At 35.1% G+C, this 23,685-nt stretch overlaps 1 protein-coding gene across 2 annotated transcripts in view; it reads left to right on the top strand.

The window, feature by feature from the left end:
• Positions 1 to 23,685, top strand: part of cdc42ep4a (CDC42 effector protein (Rho GTPase binding) 4a) — a 49,959-nt gene that overhangs the window by 4,443 nt on the left and 21,831 nt on the right. The window contains exon 2 of one of the 2 annotated variants that reach the window (XM_087242472.1): positions 382 to 466. The exons of the other annotated variant lie outside the window; for it this stretch is intronic. The gene's annotated coding sequence lies outside the window, so the exon portion shown is untranslated. The remainder of the gene's footprint in view (positions 1 to 381; positions 467 to 23,685) is intronic. 2 annotated transcript variants of the gene reach the window in all.

Here is a 23,685-nt window from a genome sequence, read left to right as displayed (position 1 = left end):
CTAAAAAGTCTTATTTTTACTTTCTGTATCTATTTGAAAATGAAGAAAATGTTGTGACAAACTTTTGTTTTTATAAATAAATGTTTATTTAAAAATGTTTAAGAATAATGTATTATTTTACTATCAGAGATGCCCAGATTAGCTCACTGAATCTGCTGTTAATATCCACGGTGACTTTTCATCATACCTAAAGAATTAAATTACTAAAATGACGACCGGGTGCGGATACATATATCAGATAAAACTATATGTGTATGGATGATTAGAATGAAGACACGGATTCGGGTGTCAGTTTAGCTGATCCACGCATCTGTACCTTCTGTTCTCTCTCTCTCTTTCTCTTCCTCTCTCTCGCTCTCTCCATGCCTGTCATTTCTGTAGGTCCGCCTCCTGATTGGTCAGGAGACCGATCTATCATCATTAGGCGATGTGGTGGGAGGGTATAAAAAGGACGTCAGGAAAAGCGGTAAAAATTGCTTTTTCCTTATTTGATCTCGTTTTTGTGTATTTTGCTGACATGATTCCTCATTTAAAAAAAAAAAAAAAACTTTTCAGATAGTTTATTTTTCTAATCGCATTAACTCTGTGGTTGGTAGTTTTGGAAAATACAAACAGAGGTTTCAATAGAATCTTAACATATGTTTTTTATGTGAATTTGTTTTTTTAAGATTTTACTGCAAATGTCACATCCATAACATTGGAATTGCTTGTAATATAATTAAATACAAGCACAAATCTTTGTCAGTAAGTGATTTTAATGGCCTATTCACCAAATGAACTCGTGTTTGACTTTGGCAATAGCATATGGGGCAACAGTCGGGTGCATCTGAAGGTCAGTGTTTGCACATGTGCATGTGTACCGCTGATAAATGTCCCATTTGTTTGTTTAGTTCCAGAAGTTCAGCACTTGCTGGTCATCCTGGTACTCGGGTTAATGTGTTTGCCATTTCATCAATTGCCTCAACTAAACAGACCGTGAGGAACAGATGCACATGCTCACATAAGCTTCCATTTGTTCAATCAATGATTTTTAATCTTGAAATGCAAAAACATTACTTATTCAGTTACTAAAATGCATACAAAACTCGGCATTATTTTTACCTGCCTTTCTGTCAGAATTAGCAATAGTGTGTGTTTGCTTCTGGAAGTCTTAGGCACTTTCAGTGTTTTTGTAGGATTCCTCTTATTTGCACTTGGCTAGTGTGCTGTGAACCTCATTACTGTACTGCGTTCAACAGCTGCCTTGGGGCTTTTTTCTGAAGTAACTTAATTATGAAATGTTTTGTCAGCCTCTGTGGATTTGAATGCACAAAAACATAGTCAGTTAATTCTTTTGTTTGCATTTTATATAGAATATAACCTACCACTTTATTAGGTACACCTTACTAGTACCAGGGTTGGATCCCCTTTTGCCTTTAGAACTGCCTTAATCCTTCTTGGCATAGATTCAACAAAGTAGTGGAAATATTCCTCAGAGATTTTGGTCTATATTGACATGATTGCATGACGCAGTTTTTGCAGATTTTTTCGGCTGCACATCCATGATGCGATTCTACTGTTCCACCACATCCCAAAAGTGCTTTAGTGGATTGATATCAAGTGACTGTGGAGGTCATTTCAAAGTCAAAGTCAGCTTTATTGTCAAATTTAGCCACATGTACAAGACGTATAGAGAATCGAAATTGCGTTACTCTCAGACCCAAGGTGCTTAACATTTAATATAAAAAGAAGTAGAGTTTAAAGAAAAAGTAAATTTACAGTATATACATTGTACATAAAATGTGGTATAAAAATATACATAGGTAATAAAATTTGTAAACAATACAATGACATTAAGGGAATATAGCAAATGAGTGCAAAGTAAACCAGAGTTGTGCAGATAAAGAACAGTATAGTGCAAAAAGCCTTGTAAACATGATAATTGTGATAAAGTGACTGTGTCATATAGGGAGGTAGTATGGTGTGTCTGCATAAAGTGACCAGTGCAGATGAGTGTGTGTGTGTGTGTGTGTGTGTGTGTGAGTGTGTGTGAGTCAATAAGTGTGTGTGTGTGTGTGTGTGTGTGTGTGTGTGTGTGTGTGTGTGTGTGTGTGTGTCAGAGTCCAGAGGTGCATGGGGAGGAGGTGCGTGGGGAGGGAGCGGGGAGCAGAGCTGGGAGAGAGTTCAGCTTCCTGACAGCCTGATGTATGAAGCTGTCTTTCAGTCTGTTGGTCCTGGCCTGGAGACTGCACAGTCTCCTCCCTGATGGCAGCAGACTGAAGAAGCTGTGCATTTGAGTACAGTGAACTTATTGTCATGTTCAAGAAACCAGTCTGAGACTGCGCCCATAGAAATGCTGTACACTGATTTTTAATTTTTTTTTTGGACTATTCTCTTTAAACACTAGAAATGGTTGTACGTGCAAATCCCCGTAGATTAGCAGTTGCTGAAATACTCGGACCAGCCCGTCTGGCACCAACAACCATGCCACGTTCAAAATCACTTAAATTACATTTAAATCACAATTGTAGCAGATCGTCTTGACCATGTCTACCTACCTAAATACATTGAGTTACTGTCATGTGATTGGCTGATTAGAAATTTGCATTAACGAGCATTTGGACAGTTGTACTTTATAAAGTGGCCAGTGAGTGTATAATAAAAATGGATGTAATTGGCATTTAGTTGTACGCAATGCTATTAATCATTGGATTAATGACCTAATGTCTGTTTATGTGGATTGAGGATTTGAGGATGATGGTAAAATTAGTTTAATTGGTGTTAAATAAACAGTTTCCCATCAAGATTCCTTTCATTTATTTATAGACAAATTTTGGGAAATCTTATCAAAGATGTATGATGGAATTCCTTGAAATGTTTAAAACAGGCAATAAACTATGTGTTTTTAATAGACTCTATAATACAATGTGCATCTTCATAAAACAAAAGAAATGTATTAAAATACTACTTAATGGTTTTTATGCTTTGGTCAGTATTAAACAGTCCTGTTTAATATGAAATATAAATAACATAAAATTTTACTTTATCCACTCGCCACTCTTATCTAAAAGTTAAGTGTTAGCTTGAGAATAATTATATATTATGTTGTTATGTCATTATTATTTATATTTATTAAATTAATTGATTGTTTTTTGTATTATCTCGTAATATATATTTTAACCCTGTTACACTGAATGACTAAAATATTGTATCTTAGGGGGACAAAAATGTCCCCAATGAGTGTTTTTTGCATATAAGATACATTTTGTAATGTAATTTAATACATTTGGCACACAAATGTGATGTGATACCTTAAAACACTTTTTCAAATTGTGCATGATTTGTAAAGGAATGTCACATCTCATGTACAGTATATCTATCTGTATATTCGGCTTTAATAGCATAGAACATAATGTGGAGAGCTTCAGTTTGAGTCTTGTGAAGTGGTCAACTCAAGATGAAATGGCACAGTCTGATGTTTCCATTTGTTAACAAGTAATGTTTAGGTTTATTGTAATTAATTAATTTAACTTAAATTTGTACTATTGATGATAATTAAATTATTGCATGCATTAAATATGCAACTTTGGATGGAAAGCTAAAGTGATAAGAAATGCTGTTGAGAGTTGGTATTTATCACTGAGAGAGCTGTGTGAGCATGTCCTCGACCTCAACGTGTCTGTGTGTGGCTGAATAAGTGTTCAGCCTTTTCACGTTCCAGGAAATTCCACATAAACTGCATTTTTCCCCAGAACAGGGCAGTCAAAGCAGCGCTGAGCACCCGAGGCTGAAAAATGGCTGAAAGGGCCATCATTATGTAGTGTAGAATCATCACACAGATGCAGATGTTAACATGAATGAGATTAGGTAGAAATAACATGCTTGATGAAACCAATTGGAGCTGGAGATATCACATGAGATTTGTTTGACATGATACAGTGAATTTAGCCTCGTCCACATGCTCTCTTTGATCCACTGACCACTTTAAACTTTGATCTAACCTCTCTGAAAGAACCCTGGAACAAGAATTATGCACTTACTGTATAATTAGTAGCATTCGCTTTGGCTTGTATCTTTTCTTCAGATTAAACCCTAAATATCAGGATATGGTGATATGGACATTTCATATTAGGATTATAATGAAGGAAATTATTATGGTATTAACCATCATGTTGTGACTAAAAATTAGCTTAGTCACATTGTTTATGTGTGTGTATTCCAATATACATTTATTTTTCCTATTCAAGGTATTGTTTGTTAAAGCTACACTTTGAAAACTTGGTCCCACTTTATATTAAGTGGACTTAACTAATATGTACTTACACAGGAATTAATAGCTTGTTATAATGTACTTATTGTGTAAATGTACATGTATTTACTGTGTACTTATGCTTAATTAAATACATGTATGTAATTACATCTGTAATTAACTTTTGTAATTACCTTTGTAAATACACTGTTTACCATCCCTTACACACCCTTAAACCTACCCATGCCACCAAACCTGTCCATAACCCAACCTCTATCCCAACTCAAATGCACCACAAGTGTTCTCAAATTTATTAGAACACAGTAAGTACATTGTATTTATTTTTTTGATGTATGTACATAGTAGTTAAGGACACTTAATATAAAGTGGGACCGAAAACTTTCCAGTCACACAATTGCACAATGCTGTTTTTAAGGGTGCTTTTACACCTGCGAATCGATTCAATTGTTACGAAAAAGGAATTTGTGGGAACAGGGGTGGGAAGGGTGCGCTACGTATTTGTTGACCCGGAGGGAGACGTGTGATTACCGGGAGATTATCACTCTTTTGCGGGCATCGTAGAGTCTTTGTGCTTTTGCGGTAGACTCGGGATGTCTGTTGAATGACCTCCCGCCCTGCTCATAATTCTCTCTTCATGTGTGCCTATTATATCCATAAAAGACTGTTATATAACTGGGCTCGGATCGTATCGCTTTCAATCGCATTCAATCGAGCCGAGACCACCTCATTCAAGCGATCTCGGAATGATTGTTTTGGCGCGGATCCGAGAGTGATTGGTAGATTCACATATGCCAAACGAATGGCGCAAACTGGGCAAACAAGACAAAAGTCTTGGTGTGAAAGCACCCTAAAAATCCACAAAGTGTTGCGCGACTTAATGGAAATATGTAATTCATTCATTTAATCATTCAATCATTCATTCATTCATTCATTCATTTTCCTTTGGCTTAATCTCTGATTTATCAGGGGCCGCCTTGGCGTAATAAACTGCCAACTACTCTGGCATATGTTTTTATGCAGCGGTAGCTCTTCCAAACATCACCCAGTACTGGGAAGGAAAATAACAAATTGTATTTGTTTATAAATTAATTAATTTATTTATTATGTGGTTTTATTTTTGATTATTTTAATAGTATGCAGCCCACACTTTTTTAAACACACACACACACACACACACACACATATATATATATATATATTAAGGGTGGAGCCGAACCCGAATACGGTATTCGGAAAGGCACGAATAGCGTGTTTTTACGAATGCTTGATTTGAACAAATACTTGAAAAATTATTTGTATTCGGGAGCAAGAAAAACACTATATCAAAAAGCAGCGTTTTCTCATGAGACCACAGTGCATGCCCGCGTGAGAGAGAGAGAGAGAGAGAGAGAGAGAGAGAGACGCGCTCAGTCAGTAGTGGGAGGGCGGGGCGGAGATAAAAGGTGTCTGACACAAGTTTCTTCACAGCAACAGACAGAAGGCTCGGCTGAGCGAAAAAAAATACTTCACTGCATCACTATTTTTGTTAAATAGATTTTTTTACCTTAATTGGGTTCCAAAGGCAGTTTATAAACTTGTAGCGAAGTTGAAGCGGAGTTTGTTCCGGATATTCTATTACGCTGCATTATTGACGTCTGCAACCGGGTGCTCTGTTAATGCAACGTTAGCTCTGTTAGCGCGGTAATTTAGACAATAGACTGTTGACAGAGTTACGTTAACGTTTGTTTATAAAGGTTAAAACAATGCTTGTGCAGTTGTGTCGAATAGTATGCACTTATGGGAGTTATATGGTACGTCTAAATTACTGTTTAAATTATTGTCTAAATTACTGTTTTGCAGACAGCAAGATATATGCTATAGGCTAGTTAACCTTAGCATAGCTTCCCGTCACTTTTTATTAACTTGAAACTCCTCAAATACATTTGGGCACCATGAAAAAAATGAGACGGCTGCTGAGCCATTTCTTGGTCCTCCACCAGTCAAAAGAAAAAAAACCTTCATGTTCTGTGTGAAAGCATTTTACAGTCAGTGGTGCTGCAGATAAAACAAAGTGATACTTTATAATGTTTACAAAAGTGAAATCAGCAGAGGCAGAGATATTAAAGATCTGTCAACATCTTCTATCCATAATCATTCATTCATTTCTTTTCGGCTAAATCCCTTTATCAATCTGGGGTTGCCACAGTGGAATGAACCACCAATTTATCCAGCATATGTTTTACGCAGTGGCTGCCCTTCCAGCTGCTACCCAGCACTGGGAAACATCCATACACTCTCTTTCACACACATACAATAGGGACAATTTAGCTTACCCAATTCACCTGTATTGCATGTGTTTGGACTGTGGGGGAAACTGGAGCACCCGGAGGAAACCCACGCCAACATGGGGAGAACCCAGTCGGGGCTCGAACCAGCAACCTTCTTGCTGTCAGTCGACAGTGCTACTCACTGTGCCACCGCGCAACCTTCTATGTAATGTATTATCACATGCACTAAAAGCATCCTCTCCTGATACTGTCTGTGAACCCCCCACAAGCATCAATCCCCTCAATCAGCACAGCTATGTTTTGCTAAATCCTCCACAAGCACCAAACCATCAACAGAGCCACATTCTGCCCCAGCAAGTCAGTTTCACACATAAAAAAACAAACAAACAAACTTTGTGTCTGTTTTGTGGCAGGCAGATGACAAAAGCAGGGCTGTATCTTTTAGTATTATATAGAATACTTTTGTTCTGCCAGATCTCCCTGGCAGGGTTTTATTTAGATTTATTTAGTTAATTTTAGTTTTTGGAATTCTGTGCATTAGAAAGAAGTTCTTTCAGAAGAAGAACAGTTTTTTGAAGTATTATTTGTTTTTATTCTGTCTATTCAGTGTCCTTCAACAAGAACGGTGGTGGTGGGGTTCATAATATTCACAATGGTATTTTATTAGTTGTTGGTATAACCATGGATGAGATAATGGCTTCTATGTTATTATCTTTTCAATTACATTTCTTGTCACATGTTCAAAAACAACAGCCAATATTGCATATCTATAATTTATATAATGGGTATAATTAAACAATACTTTCACTATAACGTAAATTAGAAGTGTAATAGAAAAAATATATATTTTTGCGCCATTTTGAATTTTACTTGAATACAAATACAAATACAAATAGTTTTCCCCCCTCAACAAATACAAATAAAAATACCGGCTGCTCCGCACATCCCTAATATATATATATATATAAACGGTCTTTATAAACATGAGTTTACATTGGAGTCTTTCGCTAATCGCCTTATGCGTATGCTAATCGCAATGTTAATGGATTTACTATGAGTTTTAAAGTCACCATAATCAACTAATTTTACATGATCTAAATTTTAAACATTAAGTACGTAAGTAAAGGTTTATTTATATGGCACATTTCCCAGACAATGAGTCACAAAGTGCTTTACAATAAGAGAAAACAATTAAAAGAACACATGACAATTAAAGAAGGAATACTAAAACATATTAAAACTAATTGAAAATCCAAATCAGGGCTCAACAATAAGGACTGCTCAATGGCCCGGGGCCAGCATGCGGGACTCTTGGGACAGTAGACAGGATTGTTAGTGGCCCAATCAGGCATGTGCTGCCTTGTCACTAAAGTTTTATTTGGCTGCGACTGTTTTTCGATGGCATGCATACAGTGTGCTTTCACATCTAGACTTTAATTTGGAACCCGTCTTGTTTGCCAGATCAGCATGATTCATTGGATTTATGTGAATTTCACAAACATGCTCAGATCCTCGCCAAAACAATCAATCTGAAATCGACTGTAATGAGAAAGCAAACGAACTAATGAACCAGGCTATATCACAGTGTATTATGGTTGTGTTAAAGTCATGGTATATGAAAAAATAATTACGAGTAGGTCCGGTTGTCATTCCTACCGCCAAATGTGTTTCATGCCGAATGTGAAAGTGAAAGCATGCTGACATATTGCTGATAGCTGTTTATCTGTTAGGAAAATTGACAGAAATTACCATCTGATCATTTTTCCATATTTTAATTTTATAATATTTTGCATTAGGCCTATTGTTTTGTTCATTTCTGCACTGAAACTTGGAAAGAAAGATTAATGTAGATCAATATTGAATATTAAAAATCAATATATCAGTCCATCTGTTATTTCTCTCTATAATTTAAGCATATCATATTTATAGATTTCCAAATTTATTTACATCACAGTTGTATTTTTTAAATTGTTAGTTGTATTTAAAGAAAAGTTATGCTGAAGTTATATTTGGCTTTTGACGCATAATTTAAAACATGTGGCTAAGAAATAGCCATTAACTTCTTTTTTTGATGGAGCCAGTGAATATTTTGGCAGGGCAAGTAAAAACCAGAATCGGGCCAGTGGAAAAAATCCTTAGCGTTGAACCCTGCAAATACAGACACACTATGATTGTTAATTAAAAGCTTGACCAAAAAAGGTGTGCCTTTAAATGCTTTTTAAAAAGTTCAACTGATCCCTAAATTCCCAGTGCTATCGTTAGAGAGTTCCAGAGCCGTGGGGCCACCACGAAGAAAGCAAGAGAAACAGTTTGTTTAGCCTGTCAGTGCTAAAAGAAAATATATATTTGTACATCATCTGCATATAGCAATGGTAAGAACTACCTTCAAAACTATGGACACAGAAAAACTCCTGTCAGCAAGGTGGGAGGTTAAGCAGCTTAGAGCATTAATACTAACCATTGAAAAACTGACCATGGTTTTTGTTGAAACCTATAATGTGACAGCACTACTTCACTCTTGGGTGGTTTGGTTTGATTAAAATGAACTCTGTTAGTTCATTTAATAAATCTGAAAACATAAGGGGACTAAATTCTGAACCTTCGTACATCAAACAACTAGATTAAAGCTCTATTTATATCTAGTATAAAATGCACTTTTGTAAATCTGATTTCAAGTGGACAAAGCTAAATCTAGGGTTTGAAATTAAGTGGACAAAAGAGTCATATTAAACCTCAAGTAAACAGGAATGTGTCTCTAATTGTCTATTTGAGATTCAATAAGGCAAAACCCATTTTATTGCCGTCTTAAAAATGACTGTGTAAACTCAAGTAAACCAGGATTAAATAGTTTTCTTTTGTGGTACAAGTGTGAACACATTCTTAGTTTGTCCATGAGGTGTTAACCCTGAACCAACCTTTGTTGTTTCAAAGTCTGAAAAGAAAGCGAGCAGATAGATCACACAACTGAAAAGCGAATGCATTTATTGCAATAAATGGTAGTTTATAGACCTATTTCCTTTTAGTAAAGAAGTAATATTTATAGGTTTGCATTGTTGTGCATTCTTGTGCATCAAATATGGACTCCAAACTTTTTCTTGATTAAGACATGTTGACATAAAGCTTAAAGTATCAGAATCACTACTCTGTATCGACCGATCACCATGACAAGGAATGGGTACTTGGTTTCAGCTGCAAAAATCCTGATCGGAGCATCCCTAGTCAGCATATGTTAGTTTTATCATGCAGAAACTGTAATGGAGTAAAATTTGTGCATTTGTGTGCATAAACTATCCTATATGCAAACAAAACGAAATATCCTTTGGGCTTCAAAACATTACAGCCGGTTTATGAAATCAAACTAGACTAATCTTTTATATTTTACTAATTTCATCTAAGAGTATTTCACTTTAGAGAAAGATGTGTTGTTTTGTCATTATACAATAAACATTCCCTGGAAAAATAATAAGGCATTGTTAGTTACATAGAGTATCTGTCTATCTGTGTTGCTGGTCATTCTCTTCTCTCTTTCTAATGAGCATCAACACGAAAGCCAAAAACAATAGATATCACTTTTGTGAGAATCCCATCACTGGCAACATTCCAGACATGTTTTATGGCTGCAGTCTTTTTTTTTTTTTTTTTTTTTTTTTTACTATTTTCCAGCTCTGCTCACACCTGGAGAGGATGAGAGTGGTGATAATGTTCACAGCTGGTTGTCAAACCTGCCTTTAGGTGCTTCAGACTGTCATTAAAGCAATGAGGGAAAGTTCTAGTGTTCTGGTGGTTGAGCTCATTCATATTTGAAGCATCTGTATTAACGTGTTCAATGAACTAATCATCATAGTATAAAGGTGCAAAGTCTAAAGCGCAGGGCGGAAAAACTATTGCTATTTTAAGGACAGGAAAATATGATTCGCGCCGCATGGTCTAACAGGGTTATGCTTATTTTCTTAATGAGTTATGGGTGTGTTTTCAGAAAAAAAAAAAAAAAACTATCTTCTCTACATGGCAGACTTTGTACATGGAAAAACTAAATGCTTCACTAGCAAGAAAACAGTTAAACAGAGCATCTGCAGCACGAGGATAAAGAATGAGTCTCCTCCAATCTGCCTTTCATTGTCATTCATGTCATTGATCTGCAGTTATAATCAAATCCTGTTCTTAGAAAAGTTAGAAATAAACATTTATACAGAAGTATTCATGTGTGTAAAGTTTTGTGAGAAGTGCTTTTCATGTGAGCGACCCGTACAGCTTTATTGTAAACATTTTCTCGAGCGAGAATGATGCGACTGAAACTTTATCATACACCACGCCCACAAAAAGGGAACCCTTGGTTAGTGGAAACGCAAGCCTGATAAAGATGACCTGTACTGACCCAAACCGTACTGTACTGTACCACTCGATCCAAAAGTGGTGCAAATGGATTTGCTATTTAAACAACGTGGCAGAAAACGGGAAAATTAAGATTAGATTAGATTAGATTAGATTAGATTAGATTAGATTAGATTAGATTCAACTTTATTGTCATTACACACACTTTACACATACAGGTACAAGTACAATGCAATGAAATGCAGTTTAGGTCTAACCAGCAGTGCAATAGCAGCAAGTGCAGGATACAGGTGAAAGTTATTAAGTACAGTTGTAGAAAAACTATGGTGATATTTACAGAAGGATGTACTATCAACATTATATACAGGTTGTATTAGCTATGAACAGAGATTTACAATAAATGAATATATGTACAGGTTGCTATTAATAATCAGTAGTTTGCAGATAAATAATCATGATTACAAATGTATATGTGCAGTGGGTGTGTACATAATTACAGCTATCCATGTGCACTGGGTATGTACAGTTCAAGTAAAGTAAATGTAGTACTAAATTTAGTAAGTAGTAAATTTTGTGAGAGGGCAGGCTAATTTATGCTGTTCAGGCAATCCTTGCATAATAATAAAGGTATTTAGTTTGCTGCAGTACCATGGCTGCAGCAAATGTGATGACTTTACACAGCTCCTGAAAATAGTACCCATGCAGCACCAAGCCCTAACCTTGCACTAACAATTAAAATAGGTGGTATGGCTTGATTATTATGCTGGAATGCGTGTATACTTCCCAGTGGTGTTGTCACAATACTTGAATTTTTACCTTCGATACGATACCTTAAAAAATACCAATATTTCATACCATTTATGAAACAGCGAGGAACAAATTCCACAACAGTAAGAGTATACAAATTAAGTAAAAAAGTAGAAACTAAACCACACAATGTTTTGCATTTTCATGTAATTTGAGTTTCAATTACTGAATGACATAAAGAGTGTGCTAACTTTGTTCACTTGTGTTGATCTGTTTTATTGTAATCATATTAGCAAGATTACAAAAGATAAAATAAATAAATATAAATATAAATGTTTTTTTAAATTCCCTGTTGGTGAGGAGATAGTGTGAGAGAGCAAAGCTAGTATTGATACTAACCAAAAACAAGTTTGTATTGTATTAAATATTTCAAAATCAATATTTAGCATTATATAAATATTTTTGATTACAATAGTTCCTAGCCATATCATTTCTTGAAAATAGCAACTTTTCATTATCCATCAGTCATCAAAAAGTATAAATAGTCATGCTTAAAATCGAAAAACTATCAAAACTCTTTCACCATTTTTGAGTGAGATGCTAATGGTCTAATTTGATTCAATGCTTTATACTAAGCTAAGCTAAAGTACTCCTGCCAGAGGTTGTTTGAATGAATTTAAACAGGATAAAACTTAGGGCCTACTCACACTATGCCATCCGTACCGTGCCCAGGCCCGTTTCCCGGATCGTTTGAGAAGTGTGAGTGCGCTGAATTGGGCTCAAGCACGGTTCACTTAGCCGGCCCTGGCCCGGTTGGAAGAGGTGTGCCTGAGCGCGGTTCACTTGGGCTTTGGCACGGTACGCTTGTGTGTAAGCGCAAAACGCGCCGAAGCCCAAAACTGAAAGCGATACGTGACTTTTAAGGGGCTGTTTCATATGGATTTATTAATCATTCTTACTGTTCAGTGATCGCAAACTGCCGTAGTTTATTAAAGACGAGAACTCCTCACAGCACGGCAGCTGTGCGCCTTCAGCAGACCTCCTCATTCCTGCAGCACGAGAGCTTTATGATTGTTTATGAGCGCTAAAAGTGGCGGATCTGTTCGGCGAAATATCTGACTGCGTGTCACCGCATCCCTAAGGACTGTTTGGCGAAATATTTGACTGCATGTCACTGCATAACAAAAGACTGAAAGGATATAACTAGAGAAATCTCCACTGTGCTACTGGGTGAGAGCGTATGGCAAGCCGTTTTAACATTTAAACCTTGTTCTGACTATCCATAAATAGATTTAGAGATATCTCTAATTTTATTTTGACTAGTCATAATTATAATTCGACTAGTCAGATTGGAGATATCTGCAAATATATTATGACTGACTAGTCATATTCCTCCATTGACTTCCATTGAAAAATATTTGCATATATCTCTAAATAAGTTTTCACTAGCCATAATTGTAATTAGAGATATCTCCAAATGAATTTTGACTAGTACAAAAATCCAATTCAAGATATCTACAACTGTAATTCGACTATTAGTAAATTAATTAGAGATTTCTTAAAATATATTTGTAAATATCTCTAAATATGACGAATTAAAGATATCTCCAAATGTATTATGACTAGTAAAAACTGAGTTAGAGATATCTCTAATTACAATTGTTACTAGTCAAAATTCATTTGGAGACATCTCTAATTACAATTGTGACTAATCAAAACTTATTTAGAGATATCTGCTAATATTTTTCAATGGAAGTCAATGGAGGAATATGACTAGTCATAATATATTTGCAGATATCTCTAATCTGATTTCGTACTAGTACAATTGTAATTGCAGATATCTCTAATTGTCATTCTGAGTAGTGGAATTATAATTATGACGAGTCAAAATAAAATTAGAGATATCTCTAAATCTATTTATGGAGTCAGAACAAAGATTTAAATGCTAAAAAGGCTTGCCATAGAGAGCGCTTTTCACTGAACAAAGCAGCAGCGATGACGTAAGCGTGCCGAGGCCCGATATGGTGTGAGCGCGGGCCGTCGGGGGAGACGGGAGGGGGGACAAGCGTGCTTTGGCCCGGTTCGAGGCAACTGTACCTAGTGTGAGTACGGCCTTAATTGTTTGACTTTAGGAAACTTGTAAAATTAACCTATTTACATAATGGTGTATTGTTTCTTTATCCAGGCAGTCAATTTAGCTATATTAGATGTTCTGAACACTGATTTATATCCATACACAAGTTCTTTAAAATGAAATGTATGGCTTAAGAATAAAACTAGCTGAAAATCACCTAAACTGATAAAGTTGATGTTGAGTGTCAGGGAGAGCTCAGTTGTTGGAGGCCTGCGGTGCTGTTTGTTTGTTTAATGTGATGGGGATTGAGTTTATGGAGTGTTTATGCTGCTCCGGAAGGGCAGGGAGGTGATTTTGGTTGGATTGACTGGAGGGTGTAGATAATTGTTTCTTCCTGTTTAAAAAAAAAAACAGTTTACAAACTCAATCTGGTTCACATCATCTTGCTGCTGCACAACACTGAACTGTATTTTACTGTACAGTCTAGACTTAATGTACTAGTTTAAATCAATATCGTTTTTACTCATTGCTCTTAAACTTTAATGGCTTACTCAATACTCGTTTACTAAGTGTAAGCTATAAAATGACTAAAGAGCGATTCACACTATGAATGCAAATTATATAGCACTCACACTATACAAATATTGTTATTATTATTATTATTACACATGGTGCAGTTTTAGTTTCCCAGTACTGGGTTGTTGCTGGAAGGGCATTCGCTGTGTAAAACATATGCCAGAATAGCTTGGCAGATCATTCCACTGTGGCAACCCCTGATAAACAAGAGACTAAGCTGAAGGAAATGCTGTAGTTTTGTTGTCATTGTTTGTAATTGTTTGTATTTGTTTGTTTGTAATTGTTTGAGCTCCTTAAAACAGGATGGGATGTATTTTTATAGAATTAAAATGATTAATTAAACTTTATATTGAACTGTTAAGTTGACTTAATTTGAATAATTATGCACATACTGTATACATTAAAGGGCCATGAAACCCCCTCGTTTCAGCAGGGTGTTTTCACACCTCTACTTTGGAAAAAGTCAGGAAAGTGGGCGTGTCCAGCTCTGTTTAGGGGGGAATGTCGGAGGAAGAAAAGTGGGATGGTGTGGGAGTGTCTATTTGGGCATGCGCGAGTTTCAGAGTCAAAATACACACACACACACACACACACACACACACACACACACACACACACACACACACACACACACACACACACACACACACACACACACACACACAGTAGAAAGTGATGGTGTTTAACCTACATGGACATCTGTAGTCGAATTATTTGCCATATTATTAAATGGTGGACTTTAACTGCAGTTTGGCTCTTTCATTCAGGGAATTCATTCATGCCCCTCGCGACAAACAAGATATTTGATTCGGGGAACTGCTCTAAGCGTGTATTTTTCATGCAAAGTTTGATACCGCACAACGAATAAGAGAAAAAAAAAATTCCCGGAAACTTAAATGCACACGGCAGGTAGCGTCAGAAAGCCGCGTGTGTTATTCCGGTCACTAAATGCGGTGAAAACCCTACACGAGGTTAAAGTTTGGTTGTAGTGCTAACATGTTTACACTCAGTGCAATGGTTAACTTAATTCGATACGAACAAACTGAATAAACAAAGAGCGCAGGTCGCTCACTTACCAAATCTGTAGAGACAGGACAATCACCAGCAACTAGAGCCGCGTCTTTATTAAGAGAATACTACAAGCGAATCCGGATCTCAGCGTTTGCAGATGAGAACAGCTCTCAGGTAAACAATATTCCTCCTTAGACATGTAAGTTATTGTTGTCGAGCGTCGCGTACACTGTTAATCCACACGTGAGACTGAGCTCTCACAGAGAGAAAATGAAAACGAAACTTAACTGCAGCAAACTATAAAAGCAACACTTCACGCTTGTTTTGCTAACACAACTTGGTGTGAGTGTCGTCTAAACACTGTGACAATAATGAATATTAATGAAGTTGCACAATAGAGCGCGCTGATTGGTTTGAACCAAGCCTTACTCATGCATTAATGCATCACACTGTAAGACGTAATAAGACTCACTCTGGCATAGACGTCCAGTCTGCCCGCTGGAATACAATGCTATTATGTCCTGACCGTGACGCAGCTTCAAAAATTCGTTTCAAACCGGAAGTACGAATTTGCTTGAAATAACGCAAAAACAACCAATTTACACTTTTTAGTGAAATATAGGTGTCCTAATAGTGTTTTTAGCAGTGTGGGACACATATATGACTGTCAACAGCTCAAAAAATGTTTTTTTTTCTTTAAATATGCAATTGTACACGTTCATTTACTTCATGATTCTAAGGCAACAGCTTGACTCATTTAGTTAAATTTAACTAAATGCTTTGAGAGCTACAGGTTTACTCACTCTTTAAGTAAATCAACTAATCACCTTAAAAACAACATGTTTAGTCAATATTCACTTTTTAGTTATCATGCTTGTTGTGAATTGACCTTTACACTGCTAACAATAAACTTAATGTAAATCAATTACAGCTAATATACTGTATTTACATTTACAGGGACCACTTTTCTTGCTATATTTGCATTTACAGATTTTTTTTGTATATATTTACTGTAAAATATACAGTTATTTCCACAATGCAGTTTTGGAATACAGTAGCATACCACATAACTGTTCTTCAGTTTATCAGTTTAACTGTTCATCAGTTAAAAAAAATGCAATTAATAAAATATTGTATTTTTATATTTAAATAATATAAATGTGTATTACCATATAATAAATGCAAACTTACTATTTAGCAATACACTTGTTACAGTGTTTTATTTTTTTTGTTAACATTAGTTAATAAACATGTATTAACATGTACTGCACATGTTTGCTCGATTACATTAAATACTCACTAAAATATAATTAAAATGATTGTTTTGTCATTGTATAAAATGTAAATACAAATTAAACTAAATAATTGTTCAATTCATGTTAACTTAATAAACAAATGCTAACAAATGAACCTTGTAACTTTTATATAATTTAACTTTTTTTTTAAATTTTAAATTATATTTGTGCATTTTAAATATTTTCAATTACATTTTAATTTTAAATTTAAAAATATCTATAAATTTATTAATTTATTACATCATAAATTTTAAATGTACACAATTGCATAATAAAAATAAAATCAAGACTGAAGCCATTTACAAGGCTGGCCACATTTTAGAATGAGCTTCGTCAATATTTACAGAGATCTCCAGATGTCTGAAGGGCACTTAGTAGTAAGTAAACTATACATTTATGATCCGCAAGTATAACTATATATTCAGCTTTAGACACATTATTATGTTGTGTCAGCTGCATGGTTTTCCTTTGTAAATATGCAGCTTTGGAAATGTTTTACTTTGGAACAGAATGAATATAGATGTTCTGATGTGATTATTTCCACCAATAACAATGAGTTGTGTGTGTGTAAACGCCCACATTTCTACTGGGTGAATAATCCTCGTCATGGCTTTATTGTTTTTCGCACAAAAACAACAATGTCCAAAAATAATTCAATGTTGTTAGAACAGTGTAGATCTTTCCATAGTTATTTTAGAATCAAACCACAGTTTGTTTTTCCTCAACCATTTGAATGATAAACAATAAAACTATAGTCAAAATGACACTTTTTATGATGATGCTGTGGATTTTGGATGACTCTTGAGGTAATAATAATAATAATAATAATAATAATACTTATGATAATCATAATCATTATATACACACAATAATTAAATATAATTAAATAAATATAACATTTTGAAATGATATAAATATAAATTAAATAACATGCAATAAATATAACATACTAAAGGGACAAAAAAAAAAAGCCCTGTAGCGCTCGCTTTAAAAAATGAAATGCAGCCATGCGTACCTCCGGCCGTGACGAATTAAGTCCGTGGGGCTAGATTTTTAGAATGAGCTTGCGTTGAAAGTATGTGTGCAACATTTTTTTATTTTTTTTTAAGTCCTAAAATGTAAACAATAAGTTGTTATTTAATAAGAATATGTCAATATCTCAATTTTGACAAAAATCTTAGATAGAACCCTATAATTATAAAGTGACGATATGGTAAAACAACAATAATAATAATAGGCCTATGTGTAGGTCTACTGTTGCTTAAAATGCTACATTTTGTACAGTCATTATGGTGGACTTGAACAGACTTTCAATATGTTTGTTAATTTAAATTATTTCAATATGTTTGTCCTGTTTGTCATTCACAGGAAAATTATGACATCAGAATACAACTATTCATAATTATAAAATTTAATTATTATGTTTGAGACATGTGCTTGTCATTTGTCATTGACAGCATTATTAGACCATTTGTTTTCACTGGTAAAATCAGACATTTGTCATTATCAGATTTTTTTCTTGCATTATATTCAACATTATATAAGCCCGAGTAGCTATACTGACACAGTAAACATTTATTTTCATGTACAACACGATATGTTAGTTATGAAAGAAGAAACAAATAAAATGCTTGTCATAATCATAACCGTAAAATGGGTTATGATCATTTAAATGATGTGCGGCCGGCCAGTTTCCTTTCACTTTTTTAGTGCGGTTCATGGTTGCCGTCACTTTGATAAAACACACACACATGCAAATCATTCTTTCAGCGCGACTCTCAAACGATCGCTCTGTGTAACAAACTGAACGCAATTTACAACTTTATTTCTTGTTTTTCACAGCCTATGCAGATTCTGTTCACTAAAGGAGCCGTCATTGGCGTGCTGCGTGCTCGCGCTCAAGTTCTTGGGAGCTTGTGGTCAGCTCAACATTTATACAGAAGTATTTATGTGTGTAAAGAATCTGTTTTTTGAAAAGTGCTTTTCATATAATATATGAACAACCCGTACATCTTTACTTTGAAATTTCGTTGAGCGAGAATGACATCAACTGAAACTTTCTGTCGAAACACCACGCCCACCAAAAGTGTACATATGGTACCCTTTTAGCAGTAAAAACGCAAGCCTGATAAAGGTGACCCGTACTAACCCATACCTTAATGCACTGCACCACTCAGTGGAAACGAGCCACTATAGTCAGTTAAATGTCTGCTAAATATGCAGTATCAGCAGATATTAAGCAGACAGTCTACTAATAATAAACTGAGAATAGGCATGTTGTTGCAATGCAACTTTTAGTCAACAAAATGTGCATTAGGGACCATCAAAATAAAGTGTTACCAAAATAAAAACCTAAAAATCTAATCAATCAGTAAATAAACAAATAAAGACTGGGTGGAAATGGAAGAGTTTCAAATATATAAATGAATTGATAAACACAAACATAAATAAATGATACAAAAAATAGAAACATATATTAAACTGATAGAAAACCAAAAAAAAACTAAATAATAAAATACTGAATGTATAAAAATATAAACAAATATGTATGTATTAAAACTAAGAGAAATTGAATAAATATGAATAATATAGGTGTTGTAGTGGCGCAGTAGGTAGTGCTTTCGCCTCATAGCAAAAAGGTTGCTGGTTTAAGCCTTGGCTGGGTCAGTTGGTGTTTCTGTGTGAAGTTTTCATGTTCTCCCTGCGTTCGCGTGGGTTTCCTCCAGGTGCTCCGGTTTCCCCCACAACTCCAAAAAAACGGTACAGGTAAATTGGGTAGGCTAAATTGTCCATAGTGTATTAGTGTAAATGAGTGTGTATGGATGTTTCCCAGAGATAGGTTGCAGCTGGAAGGGCATCCGCTGCGCAAAACATGTGCTGGATAAGTTGGCGGTTCATTCCGCTGTGGCGACCCCGGATTAACAAAGTGATTAACCAGAAAAGAAAATGAATGAATGATTGAATGAATAAATATTATAAAAACAAACCTATGAATAAGTGTAAATAAAGATATAAAAAATCGTATTACATTTATAAATCAAAATATATTAACATAAATTTACAAAAATAAAAATACATTATTTTATATATAAGACACGAGTAAACATTAGGACTTAATAGTACAATAGTAAAAAATGCTGGGTCCCAACACAAATCAATTAAGTTAACTTAATAGTTTTTACAAATTTAAGTTGATTAAGCATAAAACAACAAAATTTAAGAAAATAAGAATTGTGTCATTTCAACTAATTTCACAATAAGTGGATTGAACATGCAGCAAAAGTAATATATTACATAAATTTAAATCAGTTTAAAGATAAACAAGATTCTTCAGTTATATTGTGCATTTGTTCTTGCTATTTGTCATTTTGACTGGATCATTAAAAACAATTTGTTATTGCCATTTTGAATTAAAAGATCACGCATTTTTCTCAGTAAGTCAGAGAAAGAGAGTGATTCAGTCATGAAGTCTCTCATTCTTGCGTTCTATATATGATCACCTTAGTAAAGTAAAACTACAGCAGAAAGTAGCTTGTTTACAATAGTAGATACTGTTGCACTGTTTTGAAATGTTTACTTTATCTAAATCACCATAGAGCAGAAGATATCGACACCCAAGATACTGTAAGCCTAAAAGTGTTGACTGTTGTTTGTAAGCAGGTGTGAATGACACCTCAGAGACACAAGCCTCATGTTAAGCTGTTGAGTAAAGTGTGACAGGAGGAAGGGAAGTTAATGAGAGACTATAATCAAAGACTACAGAGTACACAAGACAATTCATTTGTATTGTTTTGATTGTGAAAAATGTAATGTTCAAAATGTTCACTCTAACATAGGAAGCCATGCCAATCATTGATCGTTTCCCTAGTAGCAAAGAATTCTGGCCCAGATTTGGCATAAAGCTGGCACAGCAGGCATTCATCCGGCACTGGCATTCAGCATGTGGGCCAAACATGGCCCGGGTTTGGCAGAGGTGGCACCGTCTTTAAGGCGGCACACAAGATTTGGGCCAGATGAAAAACGTAGTATTTGGCCCAGATTTAAAAATTTAATAAGTGGGCCATTTGATTTTGGCCAGTTTTGACCCACATTTAAAATACACTAAAATCATTTTTGAGTAAAGAAAAAAAATTCTACCAATCAGGTCACTTTGAGAAAAAGCGTGCCCATAGTGTGCCTAAAGAGCATCACTCCATGGGTTTATCCATTTCATTGCAATCGTGACACACCAACCTATCTGGCCCAGTTCAGGCCCAGTTATGAGTTATTAACTTGGCTGAGACTTGGCCCAGATATGGTCAGTGTTTGGCCCTTGTCTGGAAGCCAGATTTGGTCCAGTCATGTACCGTAATTCACTGCGGCATGTGGGCCAAGCAAAATCTGATTGTGTGGGCCAGAGCTGGGGCAGAGAAATTTTGCTATGTGGGTTTAGACAAATCAAATCAAATCACTTTTATTCTCACATCATTAACAGCATGTGTGCTATGATGAGTGAAAAGCTTAGGTGCTGGCTCCAGACAGTACAAAAGACAGTGCAAATACAACAACAGTGCAAAATACAGACAGTGCAAATGCAACGACAGTGAAAAATACAATAGCATACTCCTCAAAAAAAAAAAATAATAATAAAAAAAAAAATAAATAAATAAATAAATAAATAAATAAATAAATAAATAAAACATGTATATGATTAAATCACACTGAACTGAGCTAAACTGAACTGAACTGAACTTAAACAAAAAAAAAAACTGAACTACACTGTTCCAGTTACTATGACCATTTATGTGAAGCTGCTTTGACACAATCTACATTGTAAAAGCGCTATATATATATATATATATATATATATATATATATATATATATATATATATATATATATATATATATTTATATATTTATATATATACACACACACACACATAACAGTTCTGTCTGATTCTCAAATCTGATTGGCTGATAGCCATATAGCGATATACTGCAATATCAGAACTCCTACAGCCTCTTTACCCTTTGTGTATTTTTCTGCCCACATACAGGCAGCAAAAAGCAGACACTACAGATCTAAAGTTTAAAAGATGCATGCTCATTGAATCCAATGTGGAAGAAAGTAGTTCCTGCAGCCTTGTGCCATCGCACGCCTCCCACCAGTGCCAATATACAGCCATATCGCACTGCTACTCGTGTGATATTGCTCATATATAAACGCTTGCATAGACTAGTCGAGCAATCGATTACTTCAACGACTAGTCGACGCTCTCAGAAGCAATCGACTACTCCAGCGTGCTTTTACCATAAATGACATCAAAAGGACAAATGTATCCAACAAACATCACGATCCAAGGTTGAAGCCTCCAACAACAACTGAGGATTAAATTTAAGATTACTTACATTATCAACATTAACACCACAGGGAATCGTCTCGAATTGTAGTTAACATGGTTTCCGCTACATTAATTCCTCTGTGGCGGGACGCCACGGCAAAAAAACATTACAGCTTTCCATTCAAAACATTCAGTCGTGCTTTTTATTCACTGGTTATAATCGCACCAAAACGTTTTAAAAGGTACGTGAATTATAACAGCGCAAACTTTACTGTGTGTGCATCATGTGTTTAACCCTTAAAGGTTACGTGCTGACTGACTGACTGACAGGTGCGTGATGCGTGAGGCCAGGAAACACGACGTAGCTTTCAGTTAGATTAAAAGTTTCCATAAGTATACTTTATAGATAAAGGTCTATTGCTCTGCATATTATGACTTTATCTTAATAATTTTGCTTGCAAGCAAAGAAATTGAAAAAACTCCATAGGTGTTTGGTCTGTATAAAAAAAGGCCTGCCGCCACAGCTAGACAAAATCCTATAGGAAACACTGCTGTAAAAAATATTACAATGCAGTTTGTATTTAAATCCAGATAAGAGATTAGACAAATTAAAACAAAACAGAAGACAAAGTTTTTCTGGCTGGTTAATCAGTGCATCTCAAGAAGACGCTGAAGATGCTTAGTCACTCTGCCTTGGAGAAAGTATTACTGGTAATTGAATGAGCTGTGGTTAGTGTCGTCTCTCCACATCCAGTGTTTGGGCTATTTCTAGTAACGTATTTCACAAGAGGTTGACACGTGCATTAACATGGATATTCGTTTTTTTACACTCTTTTAAGGACTGTTACCATCACAAGGCACAAAAATAAACACCACAAACCACATGTGTTTGGTTCAACTTGACAGGGTACACACAATAATTACATGATTTTATTTTAATTGAACTTTTTTGTCTATATTAAACTGCTTCTTTCTTTAGTTTTCTTAAAGGGGGGACAAAATGTGTCAAATGTCTTTTTATAATAATCAAAAAAAAAAAAAAAAACTTACAGCGACTATGCAAATAACAGTCAAGTGCAACTCAATTTCCAGTAGATGCTTTTTTTATATCTGTTTGGGTTTTAATAATCAGCTTATTTGTTTTAGGATTCACTTTAGTTTGTTATTTTCATTTTTTGTGTCTGTGTGTGTTGCATAAAACCATAAAAAAATGTATGTTTGTTTCTGCTATTTCTGACCAATCGATATCTTTTGCGTTTGATTTTGTGTTTAGAATGTATTGTGATAATGTTTTGCAAATTATTTTAGTTCTCATTTTGTTCTTGGTACAAACATTACACCTTTAATTCTATTTTGTTGTGTTATTTAGTGTTTAAATTGAATTATTAGTAAGTCACCATTGTTTTATAGCACTTTATACAAAAGCACATAGCCTCAAAGCAGCTTTACAGTTATATAAAGCAAAGTAACAAAATCAAGGAAGCAAATTGCATCCAAATATGAGGCAAATTCTAAGTATTCTTTAAAACAACTAAACCACACACAGTAGAACACACGACATTCCACTCATATCGTTTTGAATGGGGAAAAGTCTAATGATCAGTATGGCGAATGAAGTCCTACCTTCTAGTAAAAGAGCCAGTCATCAGTCAATACAGACTGGTGATTCTCTGGAAGAGGGGCTCTGTCCAGATGTGTTTTTCGAACAATTTCTGCAGATTTTGTGTGATTTAAAGGTTTAGAAACTAAACTAAAGAGACAGTTGTTGTTTAATTGTATTAGATATCCCAAATATGAAATTGAATCATAAG

This window comes from Danio rerio, chromosome 3, assembly GCF_052040795.2.
Source record: "Danio rerio strain M-AB ecotype USA chromosome 3, GRCz13ab, whole genome shotgun sequence".
In the NCBI taxonomy this organism is placed as follows: domain Eukaryota; kingdom Metazoa; phylum Chordata; class Actinopteri; order Cypriniformes; family Danionidae; genus Danio; species Danio rerio.
The sequence above is the reverse complement of the archived record's forward strand: the minus strand, read 5'-3'. Positions and strand labels throughout refer to the sequence as shown.